The sequence below is a fragment of the Alexandromys fortis genome, unplaced genomic scaffold (assembly GCF_014885135.2).
Source record: "Alexandromys fortis isolate MF-2015 unplaced genomic scaffold, M_Fortis_MF-2015_v1.1 scaffold_5, whole genome shotgun sequence".
Classification (NCBI taxonomy): Eukaryota; Metazoa; Chordata; class Mammalia; order Rodentia; family Cricetidae; genus Alexandromys; species Alexandromys fortis.
Window position 1 is genome coordinate 26,551,532 of NW_026067924.1, and position 13,421 is coordinate 26,564,952.

Sequence of the window (13,421 nt, forward strand, 5' to 3'; positions counted from 1 at the left end):
TCAGGGGATCTGAGCTAAAGACAGAGTACAACAAGATTTGGTTAACCAGAATTTGTTCTGGTTGATCAGTGGAAATAAACTCTAAAACTAATCATTTGTGGTACAGAGAATGGGTGTTCAAAGGACACCTTGGCCTAGGTAAAACCAGTCATCCAAAAGTCTTATCTAAGACATTTGTTGAAGTATTTTTTAGCAGGAAAATAAAAGAGATAGAGGTTTTATATATTTAATTACTTAGAAATAGGGGTTTGTGCCAGGCAGTGGTGGCACATGCCTTTAATCCCAGAACTCAGGAGGCAGAGGCAGGTGGATCTCTGTGCATTCAATACCAGCCTGGTCTACAAAGCTAGTTCCAGGACAAACTGTGTCTCAAAAAGCCAAAAATAATAGAAATTAAATAGGAGCTTGCTCTGTAGCACAGGTTTGCTTGAACTCAAGATCTTTCTTCTGGAGTGCTGAGATAAGAAGTATGCATTGCCTCAGCTTGGTGCGGTAAAGGACTTCACCACCCCTTGGTGCATAATCAAGGTTTTGGGAAAATTTAACATGGGCAGATTCCAAGTGGTATGAGGAACATTCCTATCACCAACCTCACATCTCAAGCCTTTATATTAACTTCTTCTGGAAGATATTCCTTTTTTAATTTAAACAAAATTTTAATGTGCATTGGTGTTTTGCCATGAGTGTCAGGTTCCCTAGATCTGGAGTTACAGACAGTTGTGAGCTGCCATGTTGGTGCTGTAAGAGCAGTGGGGTCCTCTGGAAGAGCAGTCAGTGATTAACCACTGTGCCATCTCTCCAGGCCCCTGAATATATTTCTAAAGAAGGGTTTCCACTTCTTACACCAAACCCTAACTCACTCAAAATACTTTATCTGGCTTTTGAAATAAATAGCAACAAAAAGGTTCTGCAGTAATAAATCACAAATGATTCCACTATTACAGCAGCATCACTCCTAGGTGACCAGCCTATCACTTGTGTTGAAACAGTCCCCAGTTTGATAATGTAAAGAGTTGGGACTTTGTAAGTTCTACCTTCAAAGATGAACTTGATGCCCTTGTAGAGGAGGCTTGAGGGACTGACTCCATTTTTTCTTCTGCTACATGAGGATGTAGTAAGAAGTTATCTCTGAGCAGCACAATACATCTGCTCCTCTACCTTGTACCTCCTTGCACTTCCAACACTGTAAGAACTGAATTTCTCTTGTTTAAGAATTGCCCAGTATTATGTTATAGCAACCTGAATATACTCAGACAGTAACAATATATCATTATTATATCTCAGTAAACCAAAGCACTGTGAGGAGTCACTGCAATATAGCAAATGGGATTCACTAGAAGGTAGAAAAGCGGTTTAAAAATAGTTCTACCTACAATAAGAGCACTGATCTATGTTTGTAAAGAGGATAGACCACAGCAAAACAACTACAGTTGGGACTGAATGTCAACATACCACACCCTTACTCTTCAGAGCCTTGTTTCCTATGATGGCTATAAATAGTTGTATAAATGGACATCATTGAGGCCACAGCAGGAGGTGACACTCAGTGTTCATACAACTGTGAGTTCATAGTAACTAAGGAAACATATCCTGCACTCTACAAAAATTAAATAAAAGCACCCCAAGGAATCAGACTGCCACTTTGCTATATTATTACATTTAGGTTCTGGTATGTCAACATGAAATCTATGTGAATTTAAATATGAAGCATATACAATAGGAAAATAAAAACAAATTATGCCAAAACTTAACACTATTTCAACTTCAATTTCTCATATTCTTGTATTTTCAATCCAACTATAAAGTAAGTACAAGAATAGTCCTCTCAGAGTAAGCTCCTTACTAATATTTTAGATAGAATGCTATTTTAACAAGACCACAACATGTGACTAAAAGGTAATTTTTTTAAAAAGCGTTAAAATGACAAACCCATATAAACACATCACTCCTTTCCTATTTTCCTTGTCACCATAGTTTAAATATCTGTTTCCTAGAAACCATCTCTCTTTATAATTTAGGGTACACAAGAGGCTGGCACAACAGTTATATTTAAGACTTAGTCAGTGAATAGGAACACTGTATTATTGCTTATTACTACCATAACAAATTGCCTCAAAGGTAACCACTTCAAAGAATACGAATCTATTCTCTTAGTTCTAGATTTCAGAGAAATCAGTCTGCTGAAGTCAAATTGTTGGCAGAACAAGTTCCTTACAAATGGTTCCCAGGAGGAATTCTCTGCACCTTCTAGAGGCTGTCAGGGTCCCTTGGCTTATGTTCTTGTCCCACTCTCACTTCTGCTTCTGTCCCTACATCCTGTAAGTCTGTCTGTCCTCCCCTGCGACTACATTGGGCCTGCCTCTATAGTCCAGGATCATCTCCAACCCAAGACCCTTAACAGATGCACCAGAACTCTTCCTTTCCCACATAACATGTTCACAGGAGTCGGGGACTAAAACCTAGACATCACTGGAAACCATTCTATTACACAAGCTAACAAAATAAACATTGTGTAGCGTTTCTAAGGTGATTTTTGTTTTCCTTTTAAAGAACCTATGTATTACATCACTTGATCACTAGCAGAGTCAGAAACATCAAGCAGTATTTTTTTTAACTCTAGTCAAGCAAGAACTCAGTTCTTACCATATTCAGAGTGTTACTGAGTAGATACTTAAGAAACATTTAATCCAATAAAAGAACTTTAAGCTTTGCTCTTTTAAATAAATTGTATTACAACAAAGCAGTCTTTATTTTTTTTAAATATTTATTTATTATATACACAGTGTTCAGCCTCCATGTATGCCTGCAGGCCAGAAGAGGGCGCCAGGTCTCATTACAGATGGTTGTGAGCCACCATGTGGGTTGCTGGGAATTGAACTCAGGACCTTCAGAAGAGCAGTCAGTGCTCTTAACCACTGAGCCATCTCTCCAGCCCCACAAAGCAGTCTTTAATTGCATGTTTATAATTTGGGATTTTTCTAACTACCAAAAGATTTCTCTTATTACATAAATTACCTTTCCTCATAAAGCACACTTCAATATTACTATTTCATAGGAACCAAAAAGGTACAAAGAAAAAAATGTAAGAAATAATTATGGGATTTGCCTATGAGCATGGCTTTTGCCTGACTAAATAAGAAACCACACAAAATTTGGCAGGAAGGAACAACCAAGCTTTTTCATATAGTGAAACCCAAATGTGGTGAGTTTTTCTATCAAACTGTTCATCTGAAGCTTTAAACACCAGTGTCCTGGAAAACAAACATGCACACACAAATTACTGAAAAATCTACAATGTATGGGTAAATTAAAATCCACAGACACTAAAGCTAAAACAACATAAAAGATTTCAACATCTAAAGATGTCTCTGCACCTGCCCGGTTCATAGAAAAGAGAATTATCACCATGTGAGGGACTAGAGAACTGGCTCCTAGCTGCATTCTTCATTAATGTACCTGTAGAATAGAGTTTGGAGTTTGGAATTTCAGCTACTTTAGTCATCAGATCTCAGACAGAACATGTGAAATCTGAATATTTTCCTCTTAGGAAGGGGAGCTGAAATACTAAAAGTGTGGTCTTAATTTTATTAGCCTGTATTAATGATAGAAAGTAAAGGATTTTATTGTGACATTTTCATACATGTACATTAATGTACTCTGATCAAATCTCACCCCACCTATCATCACATCCCTTCTGCCTACAACTCCATCTCCACAATTATCTCAACCACTGTGATTAAAGTATTTAGAAATCTAAGCCTCTTTGTTGTGTAATAGGTTCCAGATTTTACTGTGAATTTAGGACTACCTTGAAACATTATTTAAACTGTCACTCAAGATTCTCTGGAAAATTTTAATAATGTCTAAAACTTAAATTCTGTACCAAAAATGCAAGCTAAACATAAATAATTAATCATGTATAAGTGCAACTGAAGTCTTGCCATTGGCATTACCCAAACATACACTATTAATATAAGATGATCCTTCAAGAAAATCCCATCTCGCCGGGCGATGGTGGCACACGCCTTTAATCCCAGCGCTCGAGAGGCAGAGGCAGGTGGATCTCTGTGAGTTCGAGACCAGCCTGGTCTACAGAGCTAGTTCCAGGACAGGCTCCAAAGCCACAGAGAAACCCTGTCTCGAAAAAAACAAAACAAAACAAAAAAAAAAGAAAGAAAGAAAATCCCATCTCAAACTAGAATCTAACATTTAATTGTCCCCATTTTGGATCTCAGTGTGAAGTTGGTTACTAAAATCTCTCTAACCTCAGGGCACATATTTCTAAATTATGTCCACTCCTGACATGAGTAATGATCTCCCTCAAGGCCACTAAATAATTTACACATACTTGCACATCATTCATGCAGACACAAAAACAATAATGGTGGTCATTAAAGGTACTACCTAGGAACACTGCTTTACTAGAGCAACTCAGAATTTAATATACGACGATTAGGTCAATGAAGAAAGAACAGTTCTTTCAAAACAACAACAACACACACACACTTGGGAGGAGGAGACAGAGGGGTCAGAATTTCAAGGTCATCTTCAACTCAACTACGTAAGAAGTTCTAAGCCCACTTTGGATATAGAAAGATGCCCCCCCCCAGCAAAACTCATATTATAAAAATTAAAGACAAATGAAACAACAAAAAAAAAAGATTGACTATTTCAAACCCATCATACCCTTATAAAAACACAATATTACTGTAGACTAATTTCTCTACTTCAAGGGCTCCTGTTTGCAAAGCTTCTACCCCACTTTCATTCTGGACAGATGTTCAATTCTGAAGCTCTCCTTTGTCTATGGATGAAAGGCTCCTAGGGTGACTGCTTACAGTCTTGCCTTTGCTTGGTGTTACACATTAGGGAACCCCAATAAATGCTGAATGACCACGGATAAGTGAATAATGTCTTCACACTGCTCTCTTCAAAATAAAGTCTGGGGAGCATGGCTACACAGACCACACTATGTTGGCCCAACTATATGCCTCAGCATTGAAGATTAACCAAAGTGTAGAATAGCACTCCTTGGACAACCTCCCTGAGGAAACTTTCTAGACCCCAGCATGCTCCCTCCTTCCCTCCCTGACTCTGAAGGGGCAATAAGTTGAAGCCTCTATTGTTCAGCTCAAGAAATTCTGCCAACCACCATAATTATCTTCTGTGCAATCAGAAAAAAAAAAGCATCTCACTCCATGCTGCCCTCTGAAAACTTAAAAACTAAAGCCTCACTTAAACAATGTTTCTGTCACCTCAGAAAACCAGACCCATCCCAACACAGAGAAAGAAACACAAATATTTGGTAAGTGGTTTGCTGACAGATACATCTAGCTAAATTTATCATGGATAGGCAACCAAAATGCACTATATATATATATATATATATATAAACACCGCACACCCCAAGTTTCAATGTTCACAGGCAAGCCTGAATACCACACAATTATACCATGTATATGCAAAGTATTAAATAAGGTAACTATTTAAGACAGCTCTGTCTTAAAGGTCCTTTAGCAAGTCTAGAGTCAGGAACAGGGCAAAAAATAAAAAGGATCATATTTGCCCCTAAATGTGTGTGCTCTGATCCAAAGAAGAAGGCACTTAAGTCTAATGTGAAAGTCTCCGTTGCTTCCATTTGTTCCAAAAAGTCTGAAGCCAGAAAAACATGGTAAGAATCAAAGTGTGTCTTTAGAAGATTCAAATGTATATCTTTTTAAAGATAACTAAAATATATGCATTAACTCAGACACAGAATATTCTACTCTAACCTCTTTGATCATTCTGTCCTTAGAATGTATTCAAAAAGAAAATATAGAATTCATCCAAAGACAGTCTAAGGGACCATATGTATAGGAGCCCACCTATGCTAAACTCCTTTTGGGTTTTTCAAGTCAGAATTGAAGATTATTAATTATAATCATATACTTTGTTAATACATATAATGTTTTTCATAGAACCAGACACAGAGGAGAGTCTAGAGATATGACTTGGGTGTAGAACACTTGTCTAGCATACATGAAATCACCAGTTTGATCCTTACCCACCAGAGAAAAAGGCTAGGAGGGTAGGAAGGAGAAACATCCATTAACTCATAAAAAGAGCCTCAAGATGGGTAAGGGAGAAAGTATCTAGACTCTCAGCATTCTATCAGATCAAAATCATTTTTACTAAGACATGCAAATCTATTGTTAATGTTGACTTTCACTACAGCAATACCGCAGGCTAGGTATTGCCATGGCTAAAGGATACTATTACTAAACTCAAAACCTAAGTCCTTAGATGCAGCTCTATGACATCTTCATTCCCAAATGAAATATGCATGAGTGAATATTCAGCTGCAAATCTGTCATCTTTGCTGTATCTCCTTAATGGCCTGCCCACACACAAAAAGATCACCTCCAATAAACCCTAATACTGAGTTTCAATTCTGGCCACTCAGACTTTCTAGATAAATCTTCCTTTAACCAACTGAATAGTTTTATAATATGCAAGACTCCATGTAATGAAGTGTAGCCTATGAAACATCTCTAAAATAAGTTTCATATGAATCTCATTACAATGATGCAACTAGCATACTAGTCACCCCAGTCCAGCTACTCTATTAAAGTGATTCACTTGTTCCCTTAAAAATCCTGATACTCAAAACCAGCCCCCATATATCACCAGCCCAATTCTTTTGTCATTCTTTACTACAGTCATAAACCAGTTTTGTATCACAAAGCAAAAAAATTAAAAATACATCAAGCTCTTATGATTCATTGATCTATATTTAATGCAAAATTGCAGTGGGGGAAGAAGAGACAAATCTGATAGCAAAGTATTTCCACCTAAACTGAAGTCACTGTTCAAGTACTGCTATTTTTATTCTTCTTAGAGGAATTTTGTCTTAGAAGGGTCTCCCACAAACTAGACAATTTGGAGAGGAGAGATAAAAATCAGGAAGAACTTGATTAAAATTTCTTCTTTGTCAGGAACTTTTCTGTTGCAAAATATTATTGAAACAAAAGAATTCAAGTCATCATTCCATTCACTTGCAACATAGCAAAAATATTAAAGAAGACACTAAGTATTTGCATCATATTCCAAATCAAAGCTACCTTTCCTAAAAACTTAAAATCAATAGTATTTTCTTATTGTACTGTGTACAGCATCGTTGGACCACTTTACTCAGGAAAAATAAGTAGTCCAGTTAACCTTTCAAGTAAAGGCATCTTTTTCCTAAAAAAGATTAATTCAATTCAGAAGCAATAAAATCGGCCATTTATCTTTGAAACAGGGGCTCTCTTCCCCCAAAATAGGCTGTTTCTTTCTAAATCTTTATAGTTAAGTGTATCTAACTGTAAGTATAGTTTATGTTCCTTTAATACTCAGATAACAAGCTATATAAAAAATATTGATAATAACACAGTCAAAACAAGTTAAAACCACAGTAATGGATATATTGGAAAGCATGTTGAGTTTTCACCAACACATTTTCTCTTGGGATGACCCAGCTACTATATGAATTAGCCACAAATCTAACTGCCCATGCTCCACTTCCTTCCCATTGTATGTACAGAGGGATTTGATGTCGCATTCCCAAAAAAGGATTAAAGTTAGTATTGGGTAGCCACGTTCCAGAGCATAAAGTCAGTGAGAAAACTGGCTAAGATAAATATATAGTAAGAAGGGCTCCAATACTGACAAATGTCTTCCTTTAGTCCAACAAATGTCAAATCATCCTGAGGCTGCTTCAGACTTACACATTTCTCCCATCTCACTGGCACCCCATCTGTCTATCAGATACATCCCTCACAATCTTTTGTGAAGGTCTGATCATTAAATGTTACTCATAAAGACTTATTTTTGGCTGGACTCAGAGGCTTTCAGCAAAGATAGCCTATGTCTCTTGGCATTCAGTTTCTGGAAGTTAACCTTGGCTTCCTTCATTTTCTTGGGCAAAGTTTAGCATATTCAATGGTCTCCTGCATTGTTTGTGTCGTGGGGCACATGGAGTAACAAAATGCTGAATCTTGGGTGCTTTGGTCTTTGGCTTCTTATATTCTTTAAGGGCTTTCTGACAACATACTGGCAGAAATCACCTTGTGATTTTTTTTCAGAGAGACTGAAAAGTTTTAAGATTCTTTTAGCTCTTTGGACCCCAACCCACCAAGGTATAGTAAGTAGTATATGTCAGTCTAGGAATATACTTCTCTCTCTCTCTCTCTCTCTCTCTCTCTCTCTCTCTCTCTCTCAACCACCAAGTTGAGCACTCATATTGGTATCCACAGACTTGCACTTCCTCTCTCTGGTTCCCCCTGGTCTATAATAAGACTGTTATTTTTTCAACAGTAGGTACATTCTATCATGGGTCAAGATACCTTACTTCACAGGAAAAACTTCTTTGTTTTTCCCACCACTGATTCAGACCACATAACCCTCTAACTCTTTTTTATTAAAAATTTCGACCTCCTCCCCTTTCCCTCCCCTTCCTCCTACCCCCTCCCTCTCCAGTCCAAAGAGCAGTCAGGGTTCCCTACCCTGTGGGAAGTCCAAGGTCCTTCCCTCTAACCCTCTAACTCTTTACCCACATAATCAGCAGCTACTTCTGTGTCCAAACGCTTCTCATAGAAAATACAAAGCTTGTGCTCATCATTTACTTCAATGAGTTTCTTATAGATGATGGCTGGGAAGAAAACACAAAATACTCAGTTTTTGACACAGCAAACCACCTAGAAGGTACCATTTAAAAAAAAAAGCCCTCACAATCTTTCTTAAAAAGCCATGTCTAGAATATCTTCCCCGCCAAGAGCCCTCTTTTGTCTATACTTCTGAACACTTTCCATTGAAGAAACTTTCCTGGAGTGAAGTTTTTCAGGAGAAAAAAAGTCAGTGTGTACTTTCACTTCACTTACTCTGGACAATTAAGTCTCATATGCTTTAGGTGGAAGGAAGGAAGGGAGGGAGGGATCAAAGTGTTATAGGGGCAGGGATTCCAAAGTCTGAATCATAACTAAACTGTCATATTCCAAAACAAACCATAGTCCACTAGCACACAAATTTTGTGTGCTATATGAATAGATAGTGTTCATAGTACATCAAAAATATAAGTATCGGGCTGGAGAGATGGCTCAGTGGTTAAGAGCATTGTCTGCTCTTCCAAAGGTCCTGAGTTCAATTCCTGGCAACCACATGGTGGCTCACAACCATCTGTAATGAGGTCTGGTGCCCTCTTCTGGCCTGCAGACATACACACAGACAGAATATTGTATGCATAATAAATAAATATAATATAAAAATATATATATATATAAGTATCTTGAGGCTAGAGAAATAGTTCTTTGATTGAGAACACTCTGCTCTTGCAGAGGTCCTGGTTCAGTTCCCAGCATCACATGGTGACCTACAGTCATCCCCAAACTCCAGTTCCAGGGAATTCAACAGCATCTTCTAGGCACCAGGCACACATATGGTGCACAAACACAGATTCAGGTAAAACGCACATAAACATAAAATTTGGGGCAGAGACAAAACTATACACCTTGCTTGCTTACTTTAAAACATGCAGGATGGAGCACTCAGCCCTAGAGTATTCACTGCATCTCTGGACAGGTAATAGCTCACTGAGAGACCTACTAGACGAACAGTGACAAACTCACTTATTGAACAAGTGGAATCATAGCCTGTCTCCATGCAAGGATTCTATCAACTCTCCAGCAATGAGGTATGCTCACCTGCATTCCACCTCACTGGGAGAAGTCAAATTAAAGTACCACCTGGTGGGATTAAATGTTCTCACAGTAGGTACCCAGAATGGGCAATGTTGGGAATCCTACCTTCTCCTATTCAGACACAGAACAAGTACTACAAGGACAGCCCCTACACCACCAAGAGCATCTACAAGCACAGGCACAGCTCCAATCAGGAGATAGTAATTTGCCACCATCCAAGAGCTAGAACATAACCAAGAGCGTGACCTTCCCTCAGTCTCAGTTTCCACACCTATAAAATATCAGTTCAAACAGACAATACGGTGGTGTGATTTTCTATAAATAATAAGCACATCCTGGCATGTGAGTTGAGACTCTGATGCCTGGAATGTGCAGCCAGACCCGAGAAGATCTGCAGCAGCTGAGGGAACATGAGCCAGCAAAGGAATCTGATTTGGAGCCAATTCAAGGCGACTAAAATTGGTTCCACTGGTTTTATATTCTTGGCAAGGCCTGATCAGGCAAACAACTGCAGTGGTTTCCACCTAGGATATCTCAGATTCCTTACCTCTTTTCATAATTAACACTGTTTCTAATTCATGATAATTGGGATGGGAACTTAACAGCAGGTAATTAGAGCAATTGCACAAATTGCTACTATATTACAATGGCATAGGTTCCTAGTAAGAATGGACTCTATGGGAAGAACTGCTGTCTGGGAATGGAGGTCAACAGGTTCTCCCCACAACCAGGGAAAAACAGCTTTTTCACACAACTACTCCTATAAATCAGGGCCAAAGACACTTTCCTGACAAGAAATGTATAGCATATAACTTTCTTACCGAGGCTCAATCTCAACCTGGCACCTTTTCCAATTAAGGATACTCTAATGTTCCCTCCATAATCTTGGGTTATATGAGAGCAAGGACTGTGTTCCTAGTCAGTAATCTGAATCAGTTATAGCACTTTGCTACTAAGGACCAGAAAGCAAACTCAGCAAACATTCAAAGAATCTTTCCTTTAAACACACACACACACTAGCACTCACATAGACTCCAATTAGTGACCATATTTGTGTTCATATGTGTACACTCGCATGTGTCATTCCTCATTTTTTGAAACACAGTCTCTCACTGGCATAGACCATCCAATTAGGTTAGACTGGCTGGTCAGTGAGCTCCAAGATCTGTTTCTGTCTCTCTCCAGCACTAGGATTATAAATAAGCACACATCACCACAGATGGCTTTTGCTAAGAAGAAAAAAAAAAGGTTATAAGGATCAAACTCAAACTCAGGTCCTTACGCTTGCAATACAAGCATTTTACTGACTCCCCAGTTTCCTTTGCACCTTTTTGTCACACAGATAATACAGACAACTACATAGACCCCAAACTGGCAAGCAGATAAGCAGAGTCACACTTTCTGTTCACAATTCATAATCAATACAACAGAAAACCCTGCCATCCTTCTGTGAAAAAGCTAGTGTCTCCCCTACAGACTCAATGATATGGAAGCCTGGCTAGGAAAACACAGGGCTGCCCCCAGACGCCATGCGGCCTAGCTTATCACTCAGCTATCAAAACAAGGCACCCAAACTCTAACAATGCTAATTCTGCCATAATACAAATTCTTCAGTCTGCACATCACCTGGTATAGGCAGAGATAGAAATTAGCAGCTAGAACCACAAGCTATTCACCAGGCATCAGAGTTCCTTCACAGTCAAAGGACTGCAGACCTTTACAGAGGTTCTACTGCTGGGGGTGTCTCACTCTGGGATAGAGCTATCTTTTAGAACTCTCTCTTTGTCTAATGCAGGAGCCAGACATCACCTGTAGCTACTGTGACTGAAAAAGTAAATTTATAATTTTATCTTTTCAAATGCATTAAATGTCATTACATACTATCATAATTCAACTAAAGTCCTCCAAAAACTACTGCTGCCAAATGAGACAATACTATCCTACAGAATAAGAATATAAATAGATGATGCCACATGGCAGGAGAGAACCAACTTCCCCCAAGTTGTCCTCTGACCTCCACATATATTATCTAGCACAGACACACTCACACCCATATATACACAGAATAAGTAAATGCAGTTTAAATTAAAAAAAATAGATGTCTATCATCTCGTTGGGTTCTTCAAACTAAGTCAACAAAGGAAAAAGACAGCAGCATGAGAAAGCAGTGCAATAAAGTCTGTAAGTCAAACAGACCTGGCTGTGTGTGCTGGAAGGTATGTGGAAGCCAGATGAAACCTGAAGAATAACATCCACCTTGTAATTTTAAAACAAGAGGTCGCATTCACCTGAAAATAAGTAACCCTATGAATCTGGCTGTTGTTGCTTCCCCAGTACTGGGATTGTAAGTGTAAACCACCACATACGGATTTTTATGTTGGTTTGAGGGATCAAATTCAGGTACTTATTATATGCCAAGCACTTGAACAAGTAAGTTATCACCCGCAACATCCAACTCTGGCTTTGACACGCAGTCTAATGATTTCACTGTCCTCCACTTAAAATGAGGAATCCCACTGACCACCCAGGACTAGCATGAGGGTCAAAGATGACATTGCCAATCACTTAGTACCATTTCTAGCCCAAAGACTAGTTGTACATACCATTCAAGAGAGAAAAGCAATTACCTGTTTCCAAACTCACAAAAAGGAATGTCAATGCACACAGTTTTCCAAGACACATCCTCTATTCATCAGTAAAATGCAAAATGGTAATTCTATTGTGAACGTGTGTAAGATTTGAGCCCTGGGTAACTCTTGTCCTGACTCTCAGATAACTCAAATTACCACCCCTCCCCATTACATGTTTTTTTAAGAAACTATTCTGTCCTTTTTATTCTGGGCTCTAAAACTAGAACAATTTTTAAAACAATTATCAATTAAATTATTAGGTAGCAGTTCATAATTTGAACCGTATGCAAAATTTAAACTTAATTTAGGTAGTGGTAATAGCTCCTATTTACATCACAGACTAACATCCAATTCCTCTGATGTATTTCTGATGGGGCCAATTCTATAAACAAACCAATTACTAAAGTAATAAGCATCTTCAAGTCCAATGAAAATTAATATACTTTCTTCCTAATTTTTTCTCCCCAGTATGAATTTTCATGGTCTTATGGAAAACTGACATTATTGTCTGTTTCACCTACTTCTATGTCTATATCTTCTTCCCAAATTGTTCACAAGCCAATCTCAATGAACATACAGCAATCATGGCATGCTGGAACCTAAACCAGGAGTCAAATCTAAGGCAAAGAGTCTCAGATTCCTCACTGGAACAAGTATCTCAAAAATAATATTGTTAAGACTAATGCTGCAGCATGTATTAAAGAGTAGAGTGCTAGAGACTGAGGAACATCCGCCTAGGCAAAAGAGTAAGGCTTGTCTCTAAAGTAAAGCAAAGCTGTGTGTCCAATACATAGTTAGATATTCAGCAAATATAAATTCCTTTCTTGAAAGTTTACCACAAGGACAATATCCTTTTTGCCTTTTGCAAATTACACAGGTTCTAGCATAAAAATGGGTGAGCTCACCAAGGCCAGCTAGACTACGACTGAAAAACCATGGGATAAAACCGGACTCTCTGAATATGGCGGACAATGAGGGCTACTGAGAAGCCAAGGACAATGCCACTGGGTTTTGATCCTACTTCATGTTCTGGCTTTGTGGGAGCCTAGCCAGTTTGGATGTCCACCTTCCTAGACCA

The 13,421-nt window shown here is 38.5% G+C and overlaps 1 protein-coding gene across 3 annotated transcripts in view; it reads right to left on the reverse strand.

Annotated features, from left to right (window-relative positions):
* Dip2c (disco interacting protein 2 homolog C) overlaps nt 1–13,421 on the reverse strand; it is a 353,635-nt gene that overhangs the window by 277,457 nt on the left and 62,757 nt on the right. The gene's annotated exons all lie outside the window — the stretch shown is intronic.